We start from the raw sequence: 11,692 nt of genomic DNA, 5'->3' as shown, positions 1-11,692 counted from the left end.
GTATGATTGGCATAGTCATCAGTGACTCTAATTTCTCCAGCAGTGTGTAGTCATTTGATCCACCCTTTCTGTGTTCACTAGTTTTAGGCTAATGCAAACAGTAAAGCACAATTTTTTCAGTAGCTTTTTAAAAAAAATCAACAAAGCTTATCAAAGTTGTTTTTATTCAGCAATTTAGTGTAATCGTGTATAAGTCAATCCTCTAAAGCCCTTCAAAAATCAAGTACATTTGACATAACTCCTCTCTTGTTACTTGCCTTTAAATCGCAATATTTGGCTTAAAAAGCTAAATTTTATACAGTGTACGTTTCATCTAGATTCAGTTTTGGATTGCCTGAGGTGAGATCTCTGCGACTGATGGATGAAATCTTACCGGCTCAGTTACAGTGTAGTTACACCAATCAGCCACTAAGTGTCAGTGCTTCATCAAAGACAATAGACACCATCAGTCTTTAAGCTTGTCAAATCAGTGCACAACGTCAGACTGAGCAACTCAAACATCCCACTTTCACTTACAGTTCATTTACAGTTTTTCAACGGCTATCACAACATAAATATCTGTCTTTTATATTATTACTATCGGTGATAGCTTTGTTGCATGCATTCCCTAAAATCCTGAAAGGTCACCGAAAGCAGACACTGTGCAATACAAAACTTTACATTTTTAAACAACAACAACAAAAAATATTGCATATTGTTTTCTTTTCTTTTCTATCTGACTGTATGAGCTTTAAGAAATTAAAGCTCAGTAAATATGATGACTGAATAACAAATATCAGTTGAATTCTGTGGGTTTTTAATTGCAATTTTGTAATGAAGGTGTGAGAATTTAAAAAATGCATAATGCATCACTATGAAGTCAATAAAAATGCAGAGGTTAAAAAATAAAGATAAAAGAGAATCTTTATTGTGTATTTCCACAGATTAACCTTCCTACAGCCCTTTAAGTACCCCTGTGACCCACAGTTTAGATTTTAGCCATTAGGCAGTGCCAAGTTTGCTTTAGACTTGAATAGTCTAAAATAGCCTTTAAGATTAATGTCCCCTCTCTCTGTTTGGCCAATTAGCAGCCTTCGCCATTAATACACATTCTCTTGATTCAGTCACTTTGTCCCTGCAGGCTTTTGCTTGATGCTGTGAGAAATTAGCCAGCACGCATAATAACACAGATCTTCATTAGAGCTTTTTCCTTTGTCCACTTTGTATGGAAATGACTCTTCCCGTTATATTAATTGATCATAGACGTTCTTCATTCAGCGGTATTCTATCCATTTCGGCCAAAAAGAGACTGTATAAGGCAGTCAGTAGTGCGTGTAAATTTGTGAGTAGTTTTTGTTTGTGAAAGTTAAAGACTGCATAGTTGGGAGAAAAGTACTCAGTACTTTAGTAATGTCCACTTTTGATTCATTTACATTCACTAAACAGTCCCCCCCCCCCCTATTTATGGATATTCTAACATGAACAGCTCTCATGGAAACAAGCAGTTTGTACACAAATTTTATGAAGAGCAGTCATGAAATTCTGGGGACCCACTCAAGATACGATAATTGGGTTTCATTTTCACTAAACAGTGGGGCACTCATATAAAGAACAATTCTGCTCTTTATTATAGCAGAGTGTATGAACTCTCCAAGCTCATGTTTTAGCATGCGGCTCTATTTATTATTGGGAGGGAATATTTCTCTCTTTAGTGGGTGAGTGTAATGAGTGTGTGTGTGAGGCAGTAACAGATATAGCGCAGACAGTAAGAAAAGATGTGGCCAACATAAACACGTGTCACCCCATGGGACACAACTAGACAAAAGCAATCAGCTCTAATCATTGAATTACCAACATATTGCTGTGTTGTATTGCACAACCAATTATCTCCCGTCTCATGATACAAGGCAACGCACATAGACACCCAAGTACTCTCACACTCAATTAAAGTGGCGATGGCAGTGCTCTGCTGTGAAAATGATTGCTTTTCAATTGGCATGACTCGTTGAGTCCACAGAGCAGCATTATGTATGCTAATGCAAGCTGTAAAAATGGATTTGCAGTTCAGGGGGTGGACTCAGAGCAATTAGAGAGCCCCAGACAAGACACTGCTACCCAGGGCAAGCAAAGCAATTTTATGAGCTCTTCCATATTAAAAAATATATATATTTGAAACATTTATAGGGACACGCCTGTAAAAATGTGAAGGCCAGTAGATACTGTAGCAGTAGACTGATGCATAAAAGTAGCCTTTTCTTCAGTGGGAGAAGCATGACTTCTTCAGTCTCCTAGATAATTATCCAAGCCTAAGTTAGGGGTCAGTGAGGAGTAATAACATATACATATGCTCTGGTCAGCCTGTTTTCAGTCATCTCCCAGCTCTCACATTAATTGGACTTGGAATAAGCATCTAACATGCACACGACCGAAAGATATGGCTCTTCAACTTTGAGCAGCAGCTCATTCTTAACTTGGAAAGAGCGATCCATTGTTCTCTATAAGAACATGTTCAACTCCAATGCACCCTGAAGGTCACATGTCAAATAAAGCCAGTGGAAGAAACCCAAAAAGCAGAGAGGAAACTCTAATGTTCTCAAACTGGAGGCTTGTCAGGCAGGAATGGTCGGCATGTATCATAAACCCAAAGTACTAAACACAAAACTCCCTAAGGAATGTGGTTGTAAGAATTCTCCATTTCCACAGAGCAGTCAAACCCACCCCTCGGTGGTGACCAGTTGGCCATTGGGCTCTTCTTTTTCACCCCAGCGTCCAAGCTTACACTCCACTTGAACTTTATGGCTATCTTTGCAGTTTCCGGCCTCACAGCGTTCCCACTGTGCCCCACAGGTAAAGGCCCAGCTGCCGGAAAATTGACAGTAAGTGTCTCTTTCTCTCTCACTACAAGTTGGGGCCACTGTCTTTCTAAATTGGTCATAGAGACAGATCATAAGAGGCTATCTTATCTTACCAATGTTGGGTTTTTTTGTGACTAAGTTTGAAATATTCCCACCCTCGCAGACTGAAGATCAGTCCCCAAATTTGAAAATGTTAATCTACATAAAAAAGGAATCAAAAGATCACTTAAAACTGCAGCGAGCTATCTAAGACAAAAAGAGTTCAATACTTCTAAAGTATGACACTGAAATTAAAGTAAATAATTTATTCATAGCTGAGAAGGGTCAGTGATACTACTTCCTTGTCCAGCCCTATACATTTGCATTTGTCAGAACTACTGCAATCAGCAGCCATAAAATGCCCTGCAGGATTTATCCTTATAATAACTTCTACTATTTAAGAGCCTGTAATAGCTTTGTCAGGTTATATTTATTAGATTAATTTCTACAGATTTAATTGATACATGAATATTTTAATGTTTACCCCTTACTTAGTCTAAAAGGCTCTTGGTTTCTCAGGAAACCAGGAGGAAAAGTAAAGTAAATCCACTTCTGGGGAAGCCCCTCGATAGCCACTTTTTTGTAATGGAAATGCATGAAAATGTTTTAATTATTCAAAGGATTCATAGTTTATTCGGACTTTTACATTTGTCTAATCATTATGGTGCTGAAACTGAAATGGGATTTAGTGATTATAGTAAAGTAGGTGACGATAAATCTGGATAAAGTCGGGCAGAATGTTACAGTATTTCAGAGAAACTGCCTTTCATTGTTCTCGCTGAAATGCACTTCCACTGATACTTTGGAAAAGTCAACGGTGTATAGGAGTAAGAATCATTTTTTAAAATAAAATGTGGGCACATTTAGCATATATCTGCATATAATGTTTGCAGATCACTTTCTTATATTCATTTACCTATCCATCAGCGACCACGTGCAGAAACAATAATATTAATGTCCTATCATTCCTATTTAAAAAAACAAAAAACAAATCACAACACTGAATGATCCTCACCCCAAAGTGGGTATGTGCAACGTCACAAGCATACGCAGGAGATGAGTGGAAGGTGATCGGCCCCTTTAAAATGCTTTAATGATCATTTAAGTTGCGTCAAAGGCCCTTAAGTGTCAGTGGCCCTATTTTCCAGCAGAATGAATGGAGCCACTGTTAAACAGCTAGCCTGCCTTAGTCAGCCTGTATAGAAACCGAATACATCAACACAGTCCGTGATAGTGAAGTTTGACCTCAACTCCCACTCACAAACATTCCTCTAAGTGTGTGTGAGTGTGGTTGTGCACCAGTGTTTTTGAACGCCTGATGCAGACATTAATATCTGATAAGTTTACAGCACTGTGCAAAAGTCATGAGCCACCCTACATTTCTTTATATTTTGCTTCCAAGGAGCCTGACTTTGTTGTGGACTTGAGCAATAGTACCCCAGGCTTTCTAAAGGGCTGTCAGAGTTTTTCCTTGGACACTGGCTTCTTTTACCTGACTAGTTTCAGAAGATTTATTAAGCCACTCAACAGTGACCTAGGAATCATTCAAGCACAAGTGTGCCCTGGAAAGATTTGAGAAGACGGGATGATTAGAAAACAAAAAGTGGTAGGCCTTAAAAATCTATCGACAACAGATGAAGAGGATCTAAAATTCATGACTGCAAGAAACAGGGGAAAAAAACTGAGCAATGACCTGACACGTGACCTTAGAGATGTATTTGACCCCTCAGTTTATCAAGTTTTACTGTTTAGCGAGAACTCATCAGAAATGGTTTTAGTGGATCTCCTGTTTTCCTTAAGGAAGGAAACAAACAAGATTTTCCTTAAGGAAGGCAGAAAAGGCAGACGTGTGGCAACTGACACAAGACTGAACTGTAATCATTGGCAACAGGTGTTGCGAGGTGATGAATCCAAACTTGAAGTTTTTGGTTACAATCATTGCCAGTATATACAGTGGAGGTCAGAAGAGAAATACAACAGTGAGTCTCCGCTGTCATCTGTAAAACGTGCATGCCCATGCATTTCAGTCAGTAGTGTTGGGCCTCTTGTTGAAACTGATGGAGTTGTGATTGCAGAAAGATGTAGTGAGATGTGATCGGCCACAGCTTCATTTTTCAGTATGACAATGAGCTCAAACATACTGTTACTGCAGTAAGGAAGCATACCTGGATAGAAAAACACACAATGGAACACTATCAATCATGAACTGGCCTCCCCAGAGTCCTCACGATTGTTGAAGCAATGTGTTCTTGAGAAAGAACAAAACAAAAGACCTCCAACATCCAAAGAAGAGCTTTGGGTGTCCTTCAAGAAGCCTGGAGAACTATTGGTGAAGATTACTTAGAGAAAGGACAAGGTTGCTTAAGAATAAAAGTGAGTATACTGAATATATCAAAATATCAAGAAATGAGGAGTGGCTCAAAGCACAGGACTGATTTTTATGTCAGAAAATCATTTGAAAAAATGAATAAACATTAATCATACTCTAATAGAGCTTGTGTTTTTTTTACAGTGGTTAATAAGACATCCCACCCTATTTCGGGGGTGGAAGGGGGGTGGATTTCATCTATATTAGACATAGTTCTGCAACTGCCCCACAAGCGCCCAAATAAGTTGAGCAGATTAAGCCATCATATGTTTTAAACCAACTGATAAGGGAGCAATCTTAATGCATCCAATCTAACCACAAAATTAAATAGCTGCTCTCGGATTGATATTAAATTTTCATGGGTACAGGAGGCCTATTTGACATTTGATAAGGAGAGTTAGGGTGGGAGACTCCACTCCTTTCCCTTGTGGGCTCAATATTCACTCATTCAATTTAAAGCTGTAAAGTACATCCTTCTCCCCTCATCAGATTTTACTGCAGGCTGACCAGGTTTGTGACCGATGTATAGAATTATCACTGGCCCATAAATTAATTTAGGAAACAAGTCCTGCAGATATCTTAAAAACTTCCCTGTGTCAAAATCAAACCAAACCATCTTATGTCCTTTTTTGGAAATGTTCCAGAAGGAAGACAATTAAAGGGTTAGGGGATTATTGCTTTTACTATACTATTGGCACACTGCCTGATACTTCTGAGATGAAAGGAGGCTGTTACATCCACATCACTTACTGGATTAAGAATCCAATCTCAAATCTGACACTTAAAAAAGAAAATCTGATGCACTCTCCAGACTTCTGAGCAGAAATCCTCATTCGATTGCAGAGGTACTCTTGAGGAAGCCCCTTAAAACATGACTACACCAAACAAAAGAACATATATTACAAGTGATGATTATTTAATATGAGAGATAGTATTATTAAACAGAGGCTGAAGGACAAAAATAGCGAGAGTAAAGGATTGCAGAGGGAGTGTATCTATGAGAGAACCTTCATCAGCGACCCTGGCGATGCTGTAATTCCTGCAGGGTTAAGTCATGTGGGATGTTTCTGGGTAGTCTCAGGGCCCAGCAGCCCTTTTTTGGGAATGTCATGTTTTAACAACTCCAATGCCTTTTAATTCCTGCTTCTGAAAGTCTGTCTGGATGTATTGGAATGTGTGTGAGGCAGCAGGCCAGACGCTAGTGTTTGGAAATAAACTGTCTATCCAGTCTGATTGGCCTCATTCTCAGGGACGTGGGAGCAGCAAGTCTGCCAATACGCAGCGCACTCATGCACGCATAGATAAACAAGGACGGAAACGCTTCCAAACACACCTTACAGCAACGCCTTTATTTTGCATTCCCATTTGCTCGCGCGCCCTAAAACATGCACATGCAGCCCTGTTGGACACACAAGATGAAACCTTTGGGATAATAATGACAACAATAAACAGTGCACAAAGACAGACAGACACACAGAACATGGACAGTGCAGAAGCAAGGAAATACTTTGATCTGAGATCGAGTGTGTGTGTGTGTCTATGTTGAAAGAAGGGAAAGAGGCCGACAGAACGGCTGATTCTTTTTTTGTTAATATTATTCCCACAGCACTGCCTGATGAGCCTGATGGCTGCAATTGAACTGAGAGAAGCTCCTGGGAGACTGGTAGAGTTAATGGACCATATGTGTTCATATTATCGCGTGTGTGCGTGCGTGCGTGTATGTGTGTGTGTGTGTGTTGCTGGTTAAAAGGGAGGAGCAGTGGAGGAGTGTGATGAAATAAGCTACAACAACATAAAAGGAACATAATTGTTCCCTGAAGGCACAGTGTTAGGAAAGTGACAAGAATAACTCAACCTCCCACATCTGAGAAAAGACACTGGCATCCAATAAGACTGAAGTTTTCTATTTTTACTTTTTTTTTTTTAAAGGTTGAACAATGAAACGTAACTTCAAACAATGAAAAATAAGGGACTGAGACTTGAGGAACAGGAAGCTTGTAAAAGAGCTATTTTGCTCTCTAAAATGGGATTTCAAATAAAAATATTTAAAACAGACATTTTTTGACCACAGTTGTTTTATCCTGCTCTTACTGACCTCAGTACGAGGCAAGAAGTGGAAAAATTCATTTATGGAGTAGATATGTGATTATGTTCTCATTATACATACATTACAGGTTTTTACAACTTCAGTCTTTCTATGGGGATTGTACTTTCACATTGTTTGACACTTAAAAAAAAGATTTTAAATGATTTTATGTGTGCAGAGAGCTGAATATGGAGACAATCTAACAATGAGAACTGTATCATCCACCTCTAATCTAGAAGCACATAATTTGAGTTAATAAGTGCTCCTGCTAACACCCCACCAAAAATCAGTGTCTTGTTTAAAAATAGCTTGACTTAAAGCTACAAATGTGAGATCCTTTTTTATGCCACCTATATTTTACATATTAATTAAAGCTCAACTTCAATGGCACAGATTATAGAGGGCATTTCCTACCCTTCCAGGTGATCGCTCAAGATCTAGGCAAGGGCAAGTGTACTAGAGACAGACATTTAAGATGCAGTTCTTAGCCTAATGTAGCAGTTTAGCAAGTAGTAGTATTTATATAATTTATTTAAAAAAAACTTGAAGTAAACAAACAAATGTGCATTTTCCATCTGGAAGTTCAAACTTCCTAAAATGAATAGGGATTATAACTCTAAAGGACAATATTGTGCAAACTGGTCTAATCCTACTCAAAACTGCTGATGCATTGCTGCTGCCAAGCCTCTGCTAGGTCCATGAAACCTCATGTAAACACATAAAACACAACCCCTGGCATGGAAATGCAGATATACAGCTGTGTGGGTGTGTGAGTTTATGTGCATAAACTGGCCAACTTCTGCACATGTGGGCACCATACCAGTGTTAAGATGAGGATCAGGCATCTTGGCAGAAACTGCTATGTTTGTGTGAGAGCTGGAAGTAACTGCATGATTACTGACACCAGAAAGAAGAATGATGTTCTCAGCAACATACTATTTCACAGCCTGGCCATTAGATAAACAGAGTGATGAGAGAGAAGCATTAGATGGAAAATAAGGGAAGAAAGTCTGAAATTTGGAACAACCTGCCTGAATAGTTGAGTCTTCAGTACCGTTTCTCCAATCACTGCTCAAAAATGAAGTTTTATTGACTTGCTTTCATGTATTTTACTAGATTATTGGTTTGGCAAAAAGAGCAGAAGGCACAGCTGCCCACCAGCCCAAGAGGTCAGTCTGTCCTTGAAGTTAAGCAAGTCTGATAATGGAAAGCATGCAGAACCAAGGATTACCTGTGTAACCATGACTATATGAATAAAGAGATGACCTTTCAAGCTTAAGCCCACCAAATCATTTTTCAATCAGGGAAGTCTGCTCACATTGGGATACTTGGGTTTCGCAGAATTATTCAGTCTTAAATATTGTAATTCTGAGTATTGTTTACCTGGCAATAAAATTATTCTTTAAGAGAATCCATGCCAAGTGATCAATTCTTCCAGATTTAACCAAACAGATTAACTAGAATAGGAAAATGCCTTGGTGTCACTGCATCGTGTCACGTTTTTTTTTGTGTTTTCTCCCTCAGCAGCTAAAAAAGAAGTTGTCCAAGAGAGAAGTGGGTCCCTCCATGTGGAATTTGCATGTTGTCTCTGAAACCTTTACTTATTCCCACAGTCCAAAGCCATGCTTGTTAGGATAACTGGTTATTCTAAATTGGCTGTAAATGTGAATGTGAATACCAATTGCTGTATGCTTCTATATAGTAGCCCTGCCATGGACTTGCAAACTGTCCAGCATCTGCACCACCCTTTGCTTCATGACAAATGGAATAGACCATAGCACCACTGCAATCCTGAACTGGACAAGAAGAAAACAATGGCTGTATAGATTCATTTACCCAGCCTCCAAGCTCTGCAGATCCCTATCAGAACAAGCATCTTTGGGATTCACCACAACCACTTCAGCAAGGCCCTACCAAAAAAACACAGGAACCAAAGTAAGGACACCTCTGACCTTAAGGGTTCAGAGATGTTTTTAGCTGCATGAGGTAGACCTACAGTTTTGGACACTCCACCTTGCCTGATAAGTCTTTATGTGACTGAATCATTTTCCTAAGTGTTGTATGTGCAAACTGCATCTTTTGTTATGAATTTAGCAAAAATGAATGGTCTTGTGTGCATTGACACGTGTACCATCGACACCACTTATTCAAGAAATCAGCCCCTACATCACCATTACTATAATCATTATTATCCTTCTTTGTTACCAGTAACCAGTTGTTTTTGAGTTCTTTTGTTTAAAAGCACAATACAAACCCATGTTAGCCATCTACTTAAGACTGCTGAAAACTCTAGCAGCCAAACTGATCCAGTTGTGTTGAGATATGTAATCTAACAGAAAGTCTGTTCTATTCCATGGCTCATTAGCATTTTCCTTGTTGGTGTTAGCAACTCTGTGCCACAAACTCTTTCCCTCACTTGCACACATACTGGGGGTGTGCGTGGGCAGATCGAGAGCAGAGGAATCCCTGATAAGCCAGTGGCCTGGCGGACGACACAGAGAGAGGAATGGCAGCTATGTCGGGCATTCACAACACTCTGTGGTGTCACCAAACAAAGCCTTCCCTTCTCCCGCCTGTCAAAGACGCCATTGTGTCACGAGGAGAGAGCCTTTATATCACACACATTCCATGCATGCTGTCCCTCAACATGCATACACGTTCATACACACACATTCACACGTATAAAAGCCGACAGCTTTTACAGGATATAGGGAAAATACGGAAATACAAAAAATAACAGACACCTTGCATTTTTAATTGTCATATTAAAAATATTAAGAACAGAACCCTAAACTATGAAGATAAAATAAAACAAATGGGCACAAACGTATATACCAATACTATATATGCAGTGTTTTATAAACATACATACAGAAATGACCTCTCTCTCACTTTCATTCTCCTGCCTTTGCCTGTTTAGGTTGTCAGGTCCAATATTCCCAGCACAGAGTCTGGGCATTCCCAGCATGCAGCCCCTAGTGAAAGTCACCTGCGAGTGGGAGGGAACAAAGGGGAAGCTCCCCTGCACACTGGAAGTCTGGGAAGTTAATGACAGCTGACATACTCACAGGGGGGTTGACAGTGAGTGTGTCTGACGGTTGGTGCTGTAAGAGAGAGGGAATCTGTGTGCGTGTGAGAGTGCTAGCCTCTTCCTGTTGCTCTGACAAGCTCCTGACTGCTCCTGCCACCTGCACCTCAGCCACAAAGGACTCATGGGAAGGTGGACATGACAGGAGGGTGGGACTCCCATATGTCTCATGTCTGACTATCCAGTGTGGCTCTGCAAACACCTGTCAATCACTGTCAGGCTGGGGACTACAGTACAGCTGAAATCCACGTGTTTGTATGTTTAAGATTGTGAAGTAGAATGAGAACAGGCTTAACACGTTAAAAGACTTGGGATGTGTGGGGATTAACTTGGGATATGCGGCAGTGAGAGAGAAACCCTGTGTTTTCTTAACATCAGAATAGAAAACACAATCATTGGTGTTTGCTGGCGTTCCTTCTAGCAAACCAAATGAAACCGAAAACACCTACAAAATCATGTAAAGACATTAATATTTCTTGTTGTAAATACATTGACGTGATTTTTAATTGATGGTCTCTAACTGAGGGTAAGACATGACGAACACTCCTCAATAAAGACACATGTCAGCCATTAAATCTGTGTTATTGTTGTATTTACAATACTTCATGATTTTTGGAAGGAGTAGTTGGTGACAGGTTGAAAGTATTTGGGGCCGGCACTCCTGTCAGCCCTGTGGAGATCTTCCCAGCATGGGGGTTACCATGAAAGAGGAAGCTCCCAACTTCACTTCCCCAGTTTACAGTGACAGTGCACACTGGGTTTCTGGGCTTAGACAAGAGGTCCTGCTGAGTGACTCTTTGTCTACTGGGTGACTGGTAAGATTGGAGGATAAAGAGCCAGACAGTAGGGGTAGTAGTAGAGTACACGGACAATACAAAGTGACAGCAGCCGGCCAGTAGGGGAGAGGAGAATTACCTGCCAATTAGGCAAAGGTAATGTGGAGAATGATGAGTGTCAATCTGTCAGAACCGGGGGTGGTGAGGGATCAGCTGGATAAGCATCATGTTATCCCTCAGATTACACTGTCTACTGACATGCTCACACGCACACACATAAAAACACACAATCCCTCACACAGGCGCATACTGCAACACCATTTATGTACATTTGTGATTCCTACAAATTAAACGATACATGTATTGATGTAATCTAAAATATGGAGTGCGCTAAAAAAATGTGAAACTTAAGAGATTTCCAGAAAGGTGCTAACAGAATAAATAGTTTTATGTTTATTTTTCATACTGAATGTTTCTCGTCGGAGGTGTCACAGCAGATAG

This window comes from Simochromis diagramma, unplaced genomic scaffold (genome assembly GCF_900408965.1).
Source record: "Simochromis diagramma unplaced genomic scaffold, fSimDia1.1 OVJJ01000343.1, whole genome shotgun sequence".
Lineage (NCBI taxonomy): Eukaryota > Metazoa > Chordata > Actinopteri > Cichliformes > Cichlidae > Simochromis > Simochromis diagramma.
This window is presented reverse-complemented; position numbering follows the sequence as displayed.